The following is a 20,856-nucleotide window of genomic DNA, read 5'->3' on the forward strand; positions in this document are numbered from 1 at the left end:
TGCTCTCTGCACTGTCTCCGGAGACATGGCAATGAACAGCCCTCCGGGACCCTTGGGAAAGCAGGCACCTTCTGGCTTGGAGCTGCCTGCCAGCTGTTTGCTCCAGCACACTCTCACCCAAGCCCTCTCTTGGGCCAATGAACTGTTAGGGAGCCCCCATGGAAGGGACTTGACCCAAGCCCGGGACCTGGGACTCCCTCAACTCATGGCTGATGCAGCAGCCAGCCTGGGCAGGGAAGAGGTTTCTAAGCCACTGAGGAGCTCGGTGTCACACTTGTAACTTGTCTCGGATCCCTTGGGCCCCTGACAATTTCCTCCATCTTCCTGCTTGCTGGAGAAGCATAAAATAGCAGCTCTCACAGCTCTCCGGAGCACGTGCTCTCTCGCACCCTCCCACACTCACTCACGCTCCGGGGATGCTGTATCTATCATTGCAGGCAGAGCTCCCAGGTCTGAATGGGTTCGTGGGAAGGGTTGGGAGAAACCCATTCCAGGGATAACCCAGCTGGCAGAGCAGAACGTGAACCCACACCAGGCCTTCCCTGCCCGGGGGCGTGGTCCTACACCACGACCCTGTATGCTCTCTGAGCCACCCACCCCACTGGACTCTCCCCTTGAAGCTTCTGCACCTGCCTCTGCCTGTTTCTGGAGGGCTCCATCCCACGTCCTATATCCCCAGGGCTTCTCTTTGCAGCTTTGGCCAGCAGGCTCTTCCTGACCAAGACCCCCTGGGTTGGTTGCTGCAGGACACTCTACATGTGGTGGGGGTGTCATCTCCTCTTTGGTCTGTTCTACGAAACTACGTTCCGGAAGGGCACCTGTGTGCTTCACATAGGACCATGCGGGGTTGGAGAGAGAATGCTGGCACAAAGCCAGAGATGCCCTCCACGCTGGCTTGTGGGGAGGGGGGAGCTTCACGGAGAATGACAGCACATCTCCCACTCCCCAGCACTGGGAGCTGATTACAAAGGAGGAGCCACTCTCCTGTCTGCTCCCATCAGCCTGCAAGGCTGCCACACGACTGCGACTCTGTGTGGGTGCCTGGCTCGGGGCAAGGGATCCCAGGCCTGGGGAGAGCTTGTGACATGTGGGAGGAGTGGCATGGCCCTGCGGCCTCTGGCACCTCTGCTCAACCAGCAGGCCTCTAGGGCCGCTGTCCCTTTAACTTTGGGGCCCCTTTGGAGAGGCCTCTTGGGGCCTGTTTCCCAGTCTGCATGGGGGCTTCCCTTTCATCTCTGGTGGGAACAAGTCTGCCGTGGTTGTTTGAAGCAGAGCTCTTCATCCAAGTGCAGTTTCCAGGGAAGCCTGAAACGTGGGGCATCCTTTTGGCAAGCATGCTAGCTGCTGGCCACGTGCAGGGGCCATGTGCAGGTTCTGTGGGTTTGCGGCCAGAGCAGATATGGTCTTGGCCCTCACAACGGTCACAGGCTGGCAGAGAACACCGGACAGAGGATGAAAAGGGATCCAGAGCTGGCCTCACAGTCCCCCCGCCCCCAGGGCAGAAGCAGAGTTCCAGGGGGACACTTTGGGCCCAGGTCCCTCACTTCCCTATGGGCAAAGGCTGATGAAGCAGCTGTTGTTTTGTGCCCATCTTATACATGGGCAAACTGAGGCTCCAGTGGGGCAAAGACTTGTGTGAGGAGGAAGGAAGGGCACTTCATGTGCAGAGAGGAGGTGGTTCCACCGATGTGGCCCAGGTGGCCACTGGGCCAGGTCAGTTTACAGCTTAGAACCTTCAGGGCCCCGTTCTCTCAGACACCACGTTTCCCACGCTCAGCTCCCACATCCAGAGCAGGTCCTTCATCACAGAGAGTTGTCGGCACTGCTCTAGAACAGAGGTCAGCGGACGCCCACCAAATCCAGCCACCACCTGTGATTATAAATGAAGCTTAGCTGTGCCACAGCCATGCTTGTTTGTGTACTGCCCCTTGCTGCTGCTTGCAGAATCTCCCGCTCAACAGCACTTCTCTGAGTGCACAGAGCCACAAGCTACAGCCCATGGGCCTAATCCACCTCTCCCTTCTGCCTATCTTTATAAATAAAGCTTTATTGGAGCACAAACCTATTGATTCACTTCCATATTGCCTGAGTTCTGCTCTCTGACCTACGGCAGCAGAGTTGAGTCCTCCAGCCCACAGTGCTGAAAATTTTATAGTAAGTTTTCCTGCCTCTTCTCTGCAGACAATCTCCCAGTGCCCTGTGGCCATCACTGATCTAAAACTGGTTCTCAAAGTGTGGTCCCTATACCTGCACCATCAGCATCACCTGGGAACACATTAGAAAGTCAAGTTCGCAGACCCCAAATGAGCCGAATGAAATGTTGGGGGCTGGGGCCCAGGAATCTGTCAGCCAGCTCTGCTGGTGATGATGAGACATGTTCAAGTTGAAAACCATGGCTGTGCAACACCCATTAGGGGATGCCAATGCATGCGTGGCACAGTCTGAGGGCCAAGGGGCTCCCGTGGGGAACAGGAGTTTGAGAAGCCATCAGGAGGTTAATAGGCCATCTGCCACCTGGTCCCCTCTGCACAGAGGCCTATGGCAGCCATGGCACCGAGCCCGTGCCAGCCCAGAGAGCCCCTCGCACTAGTCACTTGTGTGGATGCCCGGGCCCCGCAACCGTGTGCCCCACCATCCCACGGAGTTGTCAGCACATTTGGAGCCGTCTCCACGCATAAATTCCTGGACCAGCTGTCTCTTCTAATCTGGTTGCAAGATGAAACCATTAATAGATGTCAGACACATTGGCAATGATCTCTTCATTAATAATTTCCTTTCTGGGGGAAAAAATTAGTAACAAGCAACCATCAATAATTCAGAAATACAAGTTAACCTTTCTATTAGCACAGTGGCTGTGCTCACACCACAGACCCCTTCAGAGCCAGGAGTTCTGGCTTGCATAATGTTTTGACAACAGGAATATTAATATGCATTCATGCTGTCAAGACATGCAAACACAAATAACCCAAATGCAACTTAGACATCCTAAGTATGTTTCAAGTTTAACCCCGTGATCCCACCAGTTTGCTTGTCTACAAAAGCATGTGCTATCCAGTAAGATTCTCTCTCTCAAAGCCAGCCTTTATGAAGGAATCCGTTGTCAGTTTGGGGCCTTGGCAGTTGTATTTTGCTTACCCCCAATTCACACTCCCGCTCTCTGGTTTCCTCCCTTCAGTGTGACAGAGAGAAAGTTCGTGGGCACACTTCCAAGAGGCCTTCGTGTGCGTGTTGGCTGTGCTGCAGGTACGCAGCCTGCGTTCCTATGTCCTTCCTGCTCCTCTTAGCCATGTTACAATTGGAGAACGCCCCTCTTCCAGGGAGACCTTGCACCTGCCCATTCTTCACACCTCCATTTACCACCCAAGTGACCACACACCGGTCCCTTTCCCTCTCCAAACCTGATTCCCCATCTGTGAAATTGGGGCTATTATCCCCACCTCACCGAGCTGATGGGAGAATTAAGGGAGTTAATGGATGTGAACACGCTTAGAGTTGGGCTTGGCCCACTCAGAAGATCATTTCCTCTCTTTGTTTTCTGCTTGCAAGTCTTAGATTCACCACACCACCCAACCTTGACCACTGGCCAACTGTCAGACACACCTAGCCAACAGCACAGCATGAAGAGCCAGCTGCCACCTTCGTGGGCCAAAACACCAGCATGCAGACCAGTGGATTGGCAAGTAGATCTCATTGTCTGGGATGCCTTGAATTTAATGCTTGGGCTGCATCTAGCCCAAGTGTGATCTGTCAAAGAGCCATTTCTTTTAATTAAAAAATACTAAGTGATATGTGGCAAGCACCCAGCATGGATCTGTGCACCTGCTTCACACAGCAGCCTTATGCCAGGCAGTAGGAACGTCAAGTTAAAGGGACCCCATCCACACAGAGCCCACAACGGCAGGTCACCTGAGTAAGAGGACCTTGGGGTGTCAGGGTTTGAATGAGAGCCATCAAACGTAACCGAGACATGGCCCAGACTTTACTTCTTCCTTCCATCAAAGGACTTCTCTGATCAAATAGGAGAAAACCACCATTCTTTTTGTTAAAGATTTATTTATTTGAAAGGTAGAATCACAGAGAGGCGGGGTTGGGGGGTCATCCATTTGCTGGTTCACTCCCCAGATGGCCACAATGGCCAGAGCTGCACTGATTCAGAGTCAGGAGCTCCTCCCAACCACACCCAGTCCCCTACACCACTGGTTCCCAAGCCACCATTCTTGCAGCCACCTGGTGCTCAGCAGTTGAACACAGGCCTTTTCAGAGCATGGGGGTCTTTTCAAGACTCAGTCCTGGGGCCAGCGCTGCAGCATAGCAGGCAAAGCTGCCTCCTGCAGTGCAGCATCCCATATGGGCACAAGTTCAATTCCCGGTTGCTCCACTTCCGATCTGGCTCTCTGCTATGGCCTGGGAAACCAGAAGATAATCCAAGTCCTTGGGCCCCTGATCTGCATGGGAGACCCAGAGGAAGCTGCTGGCTCCTGAGTGGCGCAGCTCCAGCTGTTGCGGCCAGTTGGAGAGTGAACCCAAATGTTCACCACTGGCACAGCGGGTGGAAGATCTCTCCCCCCACCCAACTCTGACTTTCAAATAAATAAATCTTTAAAAAAAAAAAAGACTCTCATCCCTTTTACTGGATCCTGACTCCAACTTCAGATTCCAGAAGGTTCCAGGTAGGGGCAGGCCCATGACCAAGATGAGAGGAGAACCTGTTGCATCTCAACACCTCCTTGCAGTGACCTTCAGCTCTTCATTGACCCCAGTTCCATCCCACACAGAGGCCACAGCAGTTGTTAGAAGCTCCAGTCATTGCCCAAGCTCTCACTCATCAACCCGAGTCCTTCACGGATGCCCCCAGTATACACAACAGAGCCCTTAACACAGCCCACGCTCCCTCCACTGGCTGGGCCCACCCCACCTACCCCTAATTCACCTTAGGCTCCCCTCCATGTGAAACCTCCCCAGGTAAAGAAAGGAAGGACTTTCCAGGTGACTGCAACAGTTGCACAAATGCTCAGAGATCAGAAGGCATTGCCCACTCAAGCAGGTGCAGACACAGCACGAAAACTGTCGGACCCTCACCAGCGAGGATCCAACGCAGTCACGACACAGTCACTGTTTCTCAGTTCTCAAACCCAATCCAAAACTGGAAACCAGAGAAGACACTCAGTGGCTGCTTTCACTCCCATTCCACTTCCCGAACCAGCCCATTCGGCCAAGGAGGGGGACGGGAGCTACAAATCGCCCAGCCTAGGCCATTCGCCCCAGCTTGAGGGTCGTCGCTCTGACAGCCCCTTGAAGACCGAGTAGGAAATAGGGTGTTTTCTCCCAGTGAAACAAAGCAGCACAACAACATCTGCCTACCACATTTACTTATGGAAGTGCTCAACTCCTTTAGAGACCTCACCAGTTACCTGGGTTCTGCCCTCCCCTGACCCTCATTCCAAGCCCCCTTGCCCATGCAGGCCCAGGGATTTTTACACAACCTCCCTGCCCTCTGTACCAAAGGATGCATTACCCTGGAGATGTTCACAGCACCCAGTTACTCCATTGCCAATCCCGTGGGGGTAAATACCAGTTTTTTAAATTTCAGAAAATAGCACCTAAGAAGTATTTTATCACACTGGAATATGTTTCACCCAAAATGGTAGCTGAGAACTTAGCCCCCGTGGGACCAGGTCAGGATGGCAGTGGGGGGTCCCCAGACATGCTGACACTGTCGCTGGCATGACAGGCCATTCCCACATCAAGTAAAACATTGACAAATCATCATTTCTACAAGCTAAAATAATGCTAATAACTCAAGGCAGAATAGGAGCGGGTTTGTCGAAATGAACATGAAGAATTGAGGATACGAACTTGGAATGCGGAAAACACCATCTGGGAACCCAGACCATCCACCTCGTCTGGACCGCAGAGTGTGGGGGCTGGTTTGAGGACAGAGTGTGCCCTGGGCCCAGAGGGCCGTGTTGGGGAGAGGGCAGCACGATGCCCCTTCACCGAGAGCCCTGCACATTACTGTCTGCCAGTGGAGATCTTCGGGGTGGTGCCGAGGTTTTGTTTCTGCCTCTGGAGTCAATGTGAGAGTTTGTGCCACACGGTGCACACGGCTGAAGGCCGTCAAGGCAGGATTTGCCCTGCATGGCTCTCTTGCTACTCCCCATTCACAGGTGAGGCCACTGAGGCACAGGAGGCTCGGTGGTTTGGGCTTAGTGAGGATTTTAGCTTTGGTTTTCCTCTCAGCAGTTCCTGGACCTTCTCAAATCACTGTAATTGCATCTCCCAAATCGTAGGCTAAGAATATGGCAGTCAGCAGGCAACTTGAAGTCTCAAACCCCTTGCATTTTACAGATATCTCAACAGCGTTCCATTTACCCAGCCACCGGATTCTCTGCAGTCGATCCTGGGCTTGGGCCTCTCCCCAGGCAGGACACTGTAACGTCGTAGCTTGGGTTGCTTTTGTTTCTTTGCAGGTTAGCTTTCTGCACCTGCGAACAGCCCAGACCTTCTGCCCCCCCAGAGCACCCAGGCTAACAAACGGTAACGCTTCCGTGGTTTCCAGCCCCTGCTTGGCAGTCTGACTCTGTATAATTCACATTTCCCGTGAGACGCACACTAAGGACCTCTGAATGTCTTAAACTTAAATACATGGAATTTCACAACCTCTTAATAATCAGATTTCTCCACTGATAGGATTCAAAAAAAAAAAATCAGCAATTGACAAGTGTTAAATATTTTCTTGCTGCTAATCATGCTCTCCCCGGCACCATTTTTTCCCTCCTCTAACTCTTCTAACATGAATTTATTTTCTATTTGAAAGCCAATCTCACTGGTTATTAGATATTCTCCCTGCTGTCACTATCAGTAAATTATTAAATAGCTGACCAAGCTTTGTTTTAAAATGATTCTCTTATGAAGCCCGGTGATATATTCACCATGAATACGGAATGGCGCCGTGGTCTCTAAGGACAAGTGAATGATTCCTATTTACTACCTTTAGCAAAATGTGTGTGCAATTAGCAGCAAGCGCCGCCTTGGCTCACCGTTCCTGGAGAGGCCTGTGGCCGATTTCCATGGAGGGCTCCCCCACCTCAAGACACTCCCGCCTGGGAGAAGCAGGTGAAGCTTCTGGGCCATTCGCGAAGTAGCAAATAGACTTCGCCTCCCTCCCTCGTCTTGACACCCCAGGGTCCCCACATGCCTGTGGGAACGCCTGCCTTGTTTAACGGAGCAGCTGGGTCTAAGTGGATTTCCACTCAAAGTAAATGAACCTGATTGGGACAAATATCACCTGTGTCTCCTCTTCCTCGTGGGTATGCTGGAGGTCACAATTCTTGTCTTGGGGATTACAGGGTGGAAACAAAGTGCTGGGCACACACATGGCAGCTAGTAGGCTCTCAGGCTCTCAGATGCTTTTTTCCTACCACCTCCTGCACTGGACCAGATTTTCTGGGTGGCAAAGACAGACACCCATTTCAAGTTGACCTCAGCCAAACAGAAAAGCTGTGAGCTTACCTCATCAAGCAGGAGTTAAACAGGCAAGGCCCAACCCTAACCTGGAAATCAGAAATTGCTCTAAGTCTTTACAATGGAGACTAAATGCCGGCAGTCAGTTGTGCAGATGACGTAGGAGTTAGGAAGCCACCAAGGGGTGAGGTGGTAAACCAGACATAGCAGAAGAAGCCACTAGCAGTCCAAAGAGGGAGGGACAAAGGTGCTGGAGGCCGAGGACTGGGGCAGCTGATGCCAAGGAGGGCACTGCTTTACTGCTGGAGAAACGTCCCCAAGCAGACGCCCCCTGCTTTTCCCCTGCCCACGCGTGCAGTCAGTACCTGCCACGGCGCCAGCTCCAACAGGAGCCTGGGGAAATTCAGTCACCAGGGCTCACCCCTCTGAACGCAGAGCAGGGAGAGGTAAGGCATGGATCTGAAAGTAGACAGGCTCAGGGTCAGCCTTAGTCACCAGGACGCTGCCAGCCCTGTTCCCCTAGCACCTCACCACTCAGCGCAGAGCAGAACGCAAAGCTGAGTGCCTTCCCAGCTCCATCTTCAGACTGCGGCGTTCTTCGCTCCAATATGAATGACCCTGGTTGGTCCCAGGCTTCTCCCGTGAACCAGTGACGGTAGTTGGGCTGTGGAGCCCTGTGAGCTGCCTAACTTGAATCAGGTGCCCATTGTTGAGGCCAGCGGGGTTGAGTGTGAGAATCAGGTGGAGAGGTGGAGGGGGGGAGAAAAGAAAAAACTGGTGTCCCCAGGTCAAGGTAGGCCTATTCTCCCAGTGGACGGAATTGGAAAGTGAGGGAGTGTGCTGGCCATTAGCCCTGTGCACTGAGTAGTTCCAGTTCTCCTTCCAGGGACATGGGTGACCCTTCCCCATTCCCTTAGAGGTGACTATGTGACTTGCTTTGGCCAAGAATATGAGAAGAGACACCTGTTGCTCTGCTGGACGCTCTACAAGCAGGGAGCAGTAGGCCATTTCCTCCTTGCCTGTGCCACAGCAACTGGCAAAAGTTTCAGATGGTGGCATGGGGCAGTTTCTGGCTAATCCCCAAGGAGCATGTGATGTGGGCCAATAAATAAATCTTTGTGTCTTAAGCCACTGCAATTTGGTGCTGATCCCTCAAAGCATAGTAACCTGGACTGTCCTGGCTGATTCTGTAAAAAAAGGTACTCCAGGGGACAGCGCTGTGGCACAGTAGGCTAAGCCTCTGCCTGTGGTGCCTGCATCCCATAGGGGTGCTGGTCCATGTCCTGGTTGCTCCTCTTCCAATCCAGCTCTCTGCTATGGCCTGGGAAAGCAGTAGAAGGTGAACCAACTGCTTGGGCCCCTACACCCGTGTGGGAGATCTGAAAGAAGTTCCTGGCTCCTGGATTTGAATTGGCTCAATTCCAGCCATTGTGGCCATTTTGGGGGTGAACCAGCAGATGGAAGACCTTTTTCTGTGTTTCTCCATCTCTCTGTCTATAACTCTGCCTCTCAAATAAATAAATAAAATCTTTAAAAAAAAAGGCACTCCAAGCAGTGATTCTCTTAAACTTTGACCAGAGCAGCTGGCCATCATAATATTACTTGTCACTACAGTATTGAACAGCCAAAACTGTCAGCAGGTGAGACAGCAATGGTGTATTACTTGTCATTGCTGGCATCATCAACCACGAAGTCACCCTTGTGTCCCTCACACTTGCCAATGTCTTTGCCCAGCCTCATCATGATGACTGTAATAAAAGCTGCCATTTGTTGAATCATTTACCAAATGCCACACACCATATAAAGCATCTCCTGGCATATTATTTTCACAAGTCTGTGGCAAGCAGTCTTGTCCCCATATTGCAGATGTGAAAACCAAGGCTCAGGGTAGCAGTCTACTATCCCCAAAGTCCCATAGATGCTTAAGCTGGAGTTCAGCTTGTCCTGCTCCAGAGTGGTCCCATTGACTTCACCTGGCCTAGGGTTCAGCAGCAGGTGTCGGCTGAGTCAGGAAGAACTGGATGGTGACTCGAGCAAAGCAAGCCCACCACTGACTATGCTCCTACAAGAGTTGACTTATTGGGGTCAGCGCTGTGGCTCAGTGGGTTCAGCCATTGCCTGTGACACCAGCATCCCATATGGCACCGGTTCCAGTCCCAACTACTCCACTTATGATCCAGCTCCCTGACAATGCACCCAGGAAAGCAACAGAAGATGGCCCAAATTCTTGGGCCCCTGAACACGTGTGGGAGACCCAGATGAAGCATCGAGCTTCAGCCTGGCCCAGCCCTGGCCATTGAGGCCATTTGGGGAATGAACCAGCAGATAAAGAAGACTTGCTTGCTCACTCTTTCTCTCTTTTTTTTAAGGTCTATTTATTTATTTATTTGAAAGTCAGAGTTACACAGAGAGAGGAGAAGTAGAGAGAGAGGTCTTCCATCTGATGGTTCACTCCCCAATTGGCTGCAACAGCCGGAGCTGTGCCAATCTGAAGCCAGGAGCTTCCTCTGGGTCTCCCACATGGGTGCAGGGTCCCAAGGACCTGGGTCATCTTCCACTGCTTTCCCGGGCCACAACAGAGAGCTGGATTGGAAGAGGAGCAGCCAGCCCCTCACTCTTTCTCTTTGCCTCTCCCTCTCTCTCTGTTACCTCTGCCTTTCAAATACATAACTAAATCTCAAAAAAAAAAAAAAAAAAAAGAGTTGACTTACTGAAAAGTGGATGCCTGGCCGCAGTGAAGAATCTGGCTGCAATCAATCCTGTATTTTAATTAATGGCCACGTTTTCCAGCAGGCTGTAACAGCTAGGAACGAGATAGGCTGTATCCATCCGTTAGAATGAGAGGAGGCTCCATGGAGATTGTGGAGTCAAAATCCGACCCTGTTCCTCTTCAGAGGCACTGGCCTCCGTCACACACATCGCTTTCTCCATGTCTGACTCTGCACAGCCTCAGGTGAGAGCACTTGCTATCTGTTGGAAAAATAGTCCAGTGTGCGGAAGCAGGTTTTTGATAAGGCAGTAATTACTGGAGCGATTTTAACCGGTACAAAGGCATTTTTAATAGTTTTAATTATTCAGAAGCCTGATTAATTATCTAGTCCATGGATCAGAGGCCAAAGGGGAATAAAACTCTCTGAAAATGGTTACGATGACAGGGTGAAGGGAGGACTCAGCTGCCTTCAAACAGCAAGCTGCTCTCTGTGACATTCCAGTTAAATCTTTTGTGTCCTGCAGGGCTCATCCTACAGAGAGTGAACCACCGGGCTAGACATGAAGAGACCTGGATCCCAGGGCTGGCTCCACCACTGAGCCACTGCACCCCTGGCTAGTTCGCTTTCCCTTCCCAGGACTCTACATTAAAGGAGAGGGTGAGGATGTGGGGGATGCAGCAGTTGGTCTCAAGGCCTCTGGCGGGAGCTGATTCTCCATCATTCGTTGGAGCTCAGAGTAGAGAATCCACTGAAATTCTTTCCCTGTGGACAATGAAAATCCGGGGAAAGTTTATGAACCTATTTGGGGTTAAGAAAATAGTTGAGCCCTATGTAAGATGGATCAGCCTGGGAGGGGGGCGGTGACATGATCTGTGTCAGGCAGATGAATGTGATCCCGTAAGGATGGATGGCTGCTTTTGGGTAGAGAAAAAAACCACCTCCCCTCATTGAGCATTTATTGAGCACCTCACCTATACATGCAGAAACACAGAGCGTTTGCATCAAGGATGCCTTGCTCAGGCAGCCAGCCGCTGGTGGGTCTATTTGGATGGTGGTGGCAGAATATTCTGGAAGCAGAGACATTGTCCATGTTGGTTGCCTTGGTGAGTTGTGTGTGAAGTTTCTCTGAGACCCCGTGATGAGACCGTGTCACAGAGGCCATGTGTCCTCCGTGGGCTCGAGGGTTTCCTCAAGGAGTAACTGCCTCACCTCCAACACAGCTCTGCTGGGTTTCATCCAGGTTCAAGGGGTAGGGGTCCCAACACGAGAAAGTTCCCATAAGCATTGAGAGACCTGACAAAAACCTTCAAATGTCTTCTCTTGGAGCTTCCTCCAGCAACACGCGGTGAGTGCCCCCTTGGCTGTCTCCTGGAGCATTGCACAGTGGTTAAGAGCATGAGCCCGGGAGCTGGATTACTGGTTTAAATCACAGCTCTGCCGCTCTCTGGCTCTGTGGCCCTGCACAAGTCCTGTAACCTCTCGCTGACTCCATTGCCCTATATGTAAAATTGTTACAAAAATTTAAATGAAGCATCGTACATGGACTTAATGTGTGCCCCTTCCTGAATTCATGTCAAAATTCCAATATGATGGTATTTGAAAACAGGACCTTTATGCAGTAATTAGGCTGTGACGACCTAGAGAACAGGGTTAATGTCCTTATAAGAGGCCAGGCTGAGGCTGGCATTGTGGCATAGTAGGTAAAGCCACTGCCTGCAGTGCCAGCATCCCATATGTACACCTGTTCAAGTCCTTGCTGCTCTACTTCCCATGCAGCTCCCTGCTAATGTGCCTGGGAAAGCAGCAGAAGATGGTCTAAATACTTGGGCCCCTGCACCCATGTAGGAGACTCAAAAGAACCTCCTGGATCCTGGACCCTGGCTTTGGATCAGCCCGGCTCTGGCCATTGCAGCCATTTGGGGAGTGAACCAGGGGATGGACGATTCTCTCTCTCTCTCTCTCTCTCTCTCTGTAATTCTGCTTTTCAAATAAATAAATAAATCTTTAAGGAGAAGAACAGGAAGCCAAGGGGCAGATGTTTGGCACAGCAGTTAAAGGGTATTTGAGATGACCGCATCCCATATCGAGTGCCTGCATTTGAGTCCCAGCTACTCTGCCTCTGAGTCCAGCTTCCTGCTAATGCACATGCATTGAGTGATGTCTCAAATAGTTGGGTCCCTGTTACCTATGTGAGAGAGACCCAGATTGAGTTTGGGGCTTCTGGCTTCAACCCAGCCCAGCCTGGCTGTTGTGGGTATTTGGGGGAGTGAAACCAGCAGATGGAAGATCTTTCTTTGCCTCTGTCTCTTTCAGATAAACAAGTTAAAAATAATTTTAAAAAGATTTGAGTCTTTAAAAAAGAAGAGGGAGAGGAAAGAGAAGCAGCAGTGAGTATCGTGCAGAGCAGGTTAAACCACCACTGGGGACACCGCCATCCTGTATCAGAGCACTGGTTCAAGTCCTGGCTACTCCACACTTCTGATCCAGCTTCACGCTAATGTCCCTGGAAGGCAGCACCTGATGCCCCAAGTGCTTGAGTCTCTGCCACCCACGTGGGAGACCCAGATGGAGGTCCTGGCCCAGTGAGCCACTAGACAGAAGATCTCCACCACATCCCCCAGCACATCTCTGTCATCCTGCCTTTCATATCAATCTTGGAAAAGGAGGAGAGGTGGGAGTGCTCACTAGCGCTCTTCCTGCTCTGCACCAAGGAGCCTTCAGTCTGCAGCCTGGCAAAGCGCTCTCACCAGAACCTGACCCTGCCGGCAGTTTGATCTCACAAGCATCCGTGGCTTATGAGCCGCCCAGCCCATGGTAGTCTGGTGGTAAAGGAGCATGTCCTGAATAAGCCTTGTCTGTGCACAGGACATGTGATAGAAATGATTGATAAATAAACTGCTATCCTGCTTTGTGCAGTTTCTTCAATTCCCTAAGATTAAGACAGCCCATTTCTAAAATGGGATAGTAATCCTTATATATATATTTGACCAATATTTACTGAGCTCCTATAAGTGCCCATCACTGCTTTGGGAGCTGAAGATACTGCATTCAATAAAACAAGGTTCCTGTGCTTGTGGACTTTGCATTCTTGTGAGTGGAGGAAGTGGGCAAGAAGACAACCAGATAAACATGACACGGAAAACACATAAGGCAGATTCATGTAGTACTGTGTGCTTTTTAACATATGGTGGTCAGGAAAGACCTGGAGTGATGACATGAGCAGTGATCTGAATCAACTGAGCAGGTGATCTGGAAGCAGAAAGTAGAGTCCACTCATGGAGTATAGCAGGTGCAAAGGACCTGAGGTGGGACTATGCATTCAGATGCAGGGAATAGCTATAAGGCCACTGTGGCTGGAGCAGAGCTGGCGAGAAGAAAGCAGTAGGTGGGACTGCAAGGGGAGATGCACGTCCTGGAGCCCAGAGTCTCACAGCCGGGGCAGGACATAGGGAGTGTACAAAGCGTGCTCGGGAGCCATCAGGGGGACTCGCAGGAAGAGTGACAAGGGCTGACATGGACACAAAGAACCATGACGCATGGCAGAATGTGGTGCACTGGAGACACATGAAGCACTCAACCAGTTAGGGAGTGAGGTTATTTCACACTTGAGAGTGCAAGAAAGCATCAAAGAGGAAACTGTTTGAACTGAGTAGATATGAAACAGGAAGAAGCCAGGAAGCCCAAGGAAAGCTGTGAGCCTAATGTTGATGTGGTTCATTCGTTCACTCGTTCATTCATGCACTCACCACTGTCCTCTCTCGGTCCTGCACACTACGCTAAATGCTAAGAATACAGCGATGTATCTGGTTTTTCCACCCAGCACCTGTCTTCAGGGAGTTCACCATGCAGGACGTATGAGGTGGGTGAGACTGCTGTTAGTCCTTGTTAAGCCACCAAGATTCTGGCCTTCTGTGTTACTGTAGAATAACATCCTTTGGTTGTGGACTCCACTACTGCACGAGGTGCTATTTGTGTGTTAGCTTCTCCATTAAATGCAGATCATTGTCACGCAGACTGACACGATGACATTCCTCCTGGTTGAGACAGCTCCATCAGCAAACCCACTTCATATTTCCATAATCAGCTTCAAGAAAGCCAGTGCCACATTTGGCAAGGGTAGTATCAAGGTCCTACTAATGGTTCATTGTCTCAAAGTAAAGCATGAAAAGCAAAAATGGAATCTACGCGAAGACTGCAAGTCATCCCAGAGAGGAGCGACCTGGCCCCTGTGCTAACCAAGCTCTTCAAGGAGTGCTTATTTTGTGCCAGGGATTTTGCTAAGTGTTTCACAATCAGTGGCTTGTGTCATCCTCAAAATGGTCTGTGGTCCCCGTTTATCCTGGTTCTTCAGGGTGCACTGCTTGCATCCAGCTGCTACTCAGGCAGGAGCTTGCCTGTGGGCTTTCTCTTCCTGGCACTCCCTCCCTACACGGACCATGTGTCAAGCCAGGAGCATCAGAAGATTCACACCTCCTCCTTGCACATGTTCTCACACATGCCCATGCCCATGCCCATGCATGCACTCACGTACAAGAGCAACCCTCGCTCGAGGACGGATGGGAGTTGGGGGTGTGAACACTGGAGCTCCCTCATCCCTTGAGTGTGTGTCTTACATGGTCTCCCAGAGCCCCCCAGCAGGAGTGAGCTTATGGCACCTAAAGTGCTAAGTTTCCTGGTAACTCACCCACTTAATCACCCACTTCTCTTTCCTGTCTCCCTTTACTACTCATCTACCTTCACCTCCCAATTAACTACTTGCTCTTAAATCTTTGTCTCGGCTCTCTGACCTCAGATTCAGCCCTTAAGGCATTCCGGTCTGGCTGAAAAGCCTACGAGAGCCTTTCAGGCTTGGAAAGCCAATACATTGTGGCAAAAAAAAAAAAAGGCCTACATGAAGGACCTTGGTGGGTGAGACCCCAGTGGAAAGAAGGGGCCATCAAAGAAGGATGTACTTTTCTCTAAAGGGAGGAGAGAACTTCCACTTTGCTTATGGCCTTGTCTAAATACTGATGGAGATTGTGGATTCAAAAGGCTTCCATAGCCTAGGCAGCTCATGTCAAGAGCCTCCGGTGATCACTGACATCATACATAAGAGTGTTAATGGTTAAATCAACAACAGGAGTCACTCTGCACTAACTTTCCATGCACGACCTCTGTCCTCAAAGAGTCATATTATGAAAGTTAACAGTAAAACTTGTTCTCAAAGATTTATTTCATTTTAGTGTATTAAGTGGAGGATATTCTTATGTCCAGTAAGTTTCAGTTATGCCTTAGTGTCCAACTCCATTGTTTGTTTTCTTAGGTGCTTCCTTAATTAATGATAAAACTTGTTCTCAAAGACTTACTTTCTTTTAATGTATTAAATGGAGGATATTCTTATGTCTCAAGTTATAACTATGTCTAAATGCTGGCAAAAGATGTATCATTCTTGGATACTTCTTTAAAGTTAATTAAGTTTCAAAAAAAAAAAAAAGGAGTGAAATTAACTTCAAAATGCAATGACTTTGAACAGCCCTTGTCTCCACTGTTGAGGAACATTTTTTTCGTGCAAATTGTTGAACTCTTTACTTAGTATAGAGTTGGTCTTCTGAGTATAAAGTTAATTAAAGATGGATCTTAGTGGAGAATGGGAGAGGGAGGAAGACGGTATGGTGGGAAGAATCACTATATTCCTAAAGTTGTACTTATGAAATGCATGAAGTTTGTATTCTTTAAATAAAAGATTTCTTTGGGGGGAAGAAAATCCTTGTCTCAGAATCTTCCAGATGCACAAGCAGTCTTGTGAGGGAGGAAGGAGCCATCATTACCACCCTTATCTTACAGTCAAGAACTGAATCCGAGAGACTGAATAAGTTGCCAACCTCACCGAGCTGGAAAGTGGTAGATCCTGGCCTCAAACCCAGCCACCAGACTCCAAACTCCATGCTATTGACCCAGAGCTCTGCTGCCTCTGGCTAAGATAACAAACCCAAACTAGTGTACCCAGCCTTGTCTCACTGGCTTTGTGAGACACCCAGGTTGGGGTGGGGCGCCAGGGATGAGCACACATTTCTCCGCGTTCACCGATAACCTCCGCTTTGGAGAGTCCAGCATGTAATCCAGAAGTGTGTCTGAGAAGGTATTTGATGTGATTTTCAATGCAGTGGCAGCCACAAGGTGATCCATCAGCCAGCTCTCTTTGACAGAGAATTGATCTCCCGGGTCAGAAAGCAAACCTCAATTTACGTAGGATGCACTTGGAAAGCGCCCTCTTAGTAGCACACGGAAGATAAAGCACAGTCAATGACAGTTCTTGTCAATGAGTTTGTTGTGGCAAGAGGGGCCCTGCGAGGCTCCTGCCTGTGAGTGCTGACACTCCAGACGTATGATCTTTTGGTTTTGCTTTTTTTTTTTTTTTGCTGTTGTATGATAAACATTTTCCCCGAGTCTTTTAGCCCTGCCTGTCAATCCCTTGATGTTTTCGAGTCCTCTTTTGATCCAGGTATCTTCATCCAATAGCACAAAAGCAAAATGAGCACTCACTTGGTTCCCAGGCCATCAAGCATTCTTTTCCTTTCAAACTAGATCTTTCTGATTTTTCAATTTTGTTTCATGTCTGGGTGAGCAATTTCAGAACCACAAGGCTGGTGAAGTCTCAGCTTCCCCACTCAGGATTTCTTGCCTTTGCACAAAAAGAAAAAGCCCGTTGTAGCAAATTGTCTGTGTGATTCATTTATTGTAGGCACTGATGAAAAATATTTTTTTAGGCTGGCGCTGTGGCTCAATAGGCTAATCCTCTGCCTGTGGTGCCGGCACACCAGCTTCTAGTTCTGGTCGTGGCGCCAGATTCTGTCCCGGTTGCTCCTCTTCCAGGCCAGCTCTCTGCTGTGGCCCGGGAGTGCAGTGGAGGATGGCCCAAGTGCTTGGGCCCTGCACCTGCATGGGAGACCCGGAGGAGCACCTGGCTCCTGGCTTCGGATCAGCACGGTGTGCTGGCCGCAGTGGCCACTGAGGGATGAACCAATGGCAAAGGAAGACCTTTCTCTCTGTCTCTCTCTCTCAGTGTCCACTCTGCCTGTCAAAAAAATAATAATAATAATTTTTTAAAGATATTTTGACAATCCTGGACCATGATGATAGGAAATAACCTGAAAAGGTGAGGAAAGCAAGACGTTAAAATTTAATATTAGATTTATTTTGTCATTAGAAAATCTATCCTTTTCGCTTTGTGGGGGAAATTCGAGCTGCAGAAGATGAGAAATTGAGGAATGGAAGATCTATTCAAAACTGCCTCTCCGGCTCAGAGTGTTGTGTTTTCAAAATACAAGTCTATTTTTCTTATGGCAAGGTTTCCTGTTCTTTCTTCATACTTCAAAGAAATAAAAAGTCATGCGACTGGTGTCTTCCACTTCTCTCACCAGCTCACCACACTCGGCCAACACTCAGAAGTAGTTTAGAAGCAGGAAGCAGGAGAGCAGTTGTGGTGCAGTAACGTAACCACTAGGATTGGCTTGGGATGTTCACACCCCTTGTCACAGTGCCAGTCTGTATCCTGGCTTCTCTGGCTCCAACCCAGCTGCGTGAGGCCCTGCCACCCACATGGAGACCAGGATGGACTTCCTAGCTCCTGACTGCTGGCTTTAGCCTAGCCTAGCCCTGGATGTTGTAGCCACTAGGGGAGTGAAACAGAAGATATTCATTCTCTCTGTCTCTCCTTCTCATCTCTATCCCTATCCCTCCCTCCCTCTCTCTCCCCTCTCTCTCTTCTCTCTGCCTTTCAAGCAGATTTTTATGAATAAATAAGATGGAAGGAGAAAAGATCCATAGTATGTGGAGGAACTTCTTTTAGCTCCAACATGGTAGTTCCCTCAATGGCCATTTACAATGAAAGTGGACCGTCCACACCTCACGTAGCTCCACCTGTACACATTCAGTCTTTCATGTCTCAGTTAAGGAAAGCCCATCTTATCCTTCCCATCATCTCAGCCACAGAACAGTGGGCTGAGTCAAGACACAGAGTTTCCCAGCATGCTCCAGTCAGCAAATATACCTTGAGGACCTTCTACATGAAGAGATCCACCAGATTCTCAGAAGCCAGGGAGATAAATCTTAGGCCATGGCGGTCATGAGAGGCCAAGGTTATACTGTGGCACAACCACAAAATCTCAGAGGCTTGAGACAACCAAAGGGCATCTCTTTCTTATGCCATATATCAGTTGTGGAAATGGGGGGGGGGGGGTCTCTGCTCTACACTGACTTCACTTAGGGGCCCAGGCTGAAGAGCATCTTTGCTGTTCTGTGATTGCTAGGGCAGTGGAAAGGGACATGGAGAATCCCACACTGACTCTCAAAGACTGCATCTGGGAGTGACACCAGTCATTCTGCCCATATTTCATTGGCCAAAGCAAGTTGTTCAGACATGGCTTTAACTCAAGGATGTAGGAAGGCAAGGCCCTGCATGCCCACAAGAGGGTGTAACTAAAGCATTTGGTGACCCACTCACGCCAGCCACAGTCATAGCTCTGGATGTGGAGGAGCTCAATTCTTTTAAAGATGGAGATGCCCCCCGCTCCCCCCCCTAAAAAAAATTTTAGCAGGTTCCTAGGACAGGAACAAATTACATGTCAACAAGGTCAAAGAAGGCAGAGCCCACTTGGGGACCTGGGCCTTGGGGCAGGATTTTCACAGGTAGAGCTGAGAAGTTGGTCTTATTAGGTACAAAGCAGAGCAAAGGTGAGAGCCCAAGGATGCAGGAGCTACCTTGGGAGATGATTGGAGGGTCATTTTGTCTGCAGCCGAATGTGTCACAGCTTAGGAAGGCATCAGAACTGAGAAAGAGGCTGGGATCAACTCATGGGAAACTTCCGTACCAGGCTGTGGAGGCTGAATTTCTTTGAACAGACTGGGTCATCGAACATTCATTCATTCAACAAATAGACAAGTGCAAGGTGCTGGGCTCTGAGAACACAGCAACAAAGTGATGAGGATGGAGGGAAGGGGATGACTTCAAGAGAGACTCTGAAAGCCGCAAAGATTTGGGTGAATTTATAAAGGGGAAGTGACAAGGTGACCATGGAGACACAGAGTATGCGGGAGCCAGATGCCCCGAGAGCACAGGAAGAATGCAAGCAGTTGAGCCACGGGAGGAGCCGGTTTGCCACACACTGAGGTTGAGGCGCCGGGAGCAGCACAGGGTCCACCCCGCATTTCAGTGCAGCTTGTCAGGTGGGTCATGAGCCCTCTGGGGACACTGGCTGCTGCTGGGTCCTGAGCCTCTCAAACCCTTACCGCCCCAGGGGACACCACTCTGGCTTCCCGCCTTTGTCCCCAGCAGCCACCATCTGGGCCTCTGTCTCTGGCATGGAGCCGCCCTCTCACACTCCATCCCTGGAGACGCCCCCAGTGCGGTCAGTGCAGGAGCGTAAGAGCTCAGGTGTCGGGACAACAACAAGACGTCACTCATGTCCCAGGCTTCCCTATGGGATGGGGCCGGAGCTCCCCTCTGCAGGACCTGGGCCTGAAACCACATCCCTGCTTGGCCTCCTCCCCCTCCCTGGCCTTCTTCCTCCATCCCTAACTCGTTTCTCCTGGGAGCATTTTCTAATACTTGCAAACAAATTCCCATCTCAGGGTCTGTTTCTGGGGCACACAGCCTACATCCAGCACCTGCAGGGAGCCAGGCTCTTTGAAGGACACTGGCGATTCAAAAATCTAGCCTGGGTTTCTCAGGAACTCTCCATCTAGTGCAGAGACAGACACATCATTGCCGATTTCAGTTCAACATGTAAAGGGGTGATGTAAGAGCAAGATGCAGGGGGTGAAGGGTGGAGGCATGAAAATGGGGTCAAGAGCTGCTCCTCCCTCTAAGGGAGTCAGGGAGGGCTTCACAGAGGAGGTGATTCTCAGACTGGATCTTCACGGATGAATAGGATTTTGCTGAGGGGAGGGGACAGTTACTCAGTCAACAGACACGAAAGGATGGGGAAATGAGGTGTGGGGATAAGGGACAGCAGTGAGCAGAGACCATAAATGATGACAGGAGCCACTTGGGTGAGGGATGCAGGCTGGGAGAGCAGGGCTGGCCCACAAGGAAGTGGTCCCAGAGCTGATCATGGTGGGAAGACACTCCCTTAGACCTGTACTCCCAGCCCAAGGTGGTCTCTGAGGAGCCAGGGTCCCCCACCCAGAGGGTCTGGACAGCACCTACAAACTCTCATCAAATGAGGCTGTGCCCAATGAAACTGGCTGCCAGGGAGACAGAATGGGTAAGCAGAAGCTGAGCTTGTCTGGGCAACACTTTCAGTTTGGTTTCTCCCAGAAATGGGCTCTGGGACATGAATCTGAGCACCCAAAAATTCTTCAGAGATGCAAGGAAATACCAGTAGAGGAGTAGGGAAGTGAGGCAGGGAAGGCAGGCAGCAAATACGGGGCATGTCAGCCTCAAACTAGTTACCCCATGGGAGCTGAAGTCCAGGAGACTGGGGAAGGGGGTCGCACACACACACCGGAGCCCGCCCACCCATTGTCAAGTCCCTGGGAGACAGCATAGTGCCAGCAGGAACAGTAGTGCAAGCACTGGGAAGTCAGGCTACGGTGCCTGGAAGCAGCAAAAGCCAGGGAGTTTGAGCAGGCGTCATGCAGGCGCCTCCCCTCCTGCTTCTCTCTCCTCTCCCAGCTGCATGGACAAACACCCCCAAGAGCC

Source organism: Lepus europaeus, chromosome 10 (assembly GCF_033115175.1).
Source record: "Lepus europaeus isolate LE1 chromosome 10, mLepTim1.pri, whole genome shotgun sequence".
Lineage (NCBI taxonomy): Eukaryota > Metazoa > Chordata > Mammalia > Lagomorpha > Leporidae > Lepus > Lepus europaeus.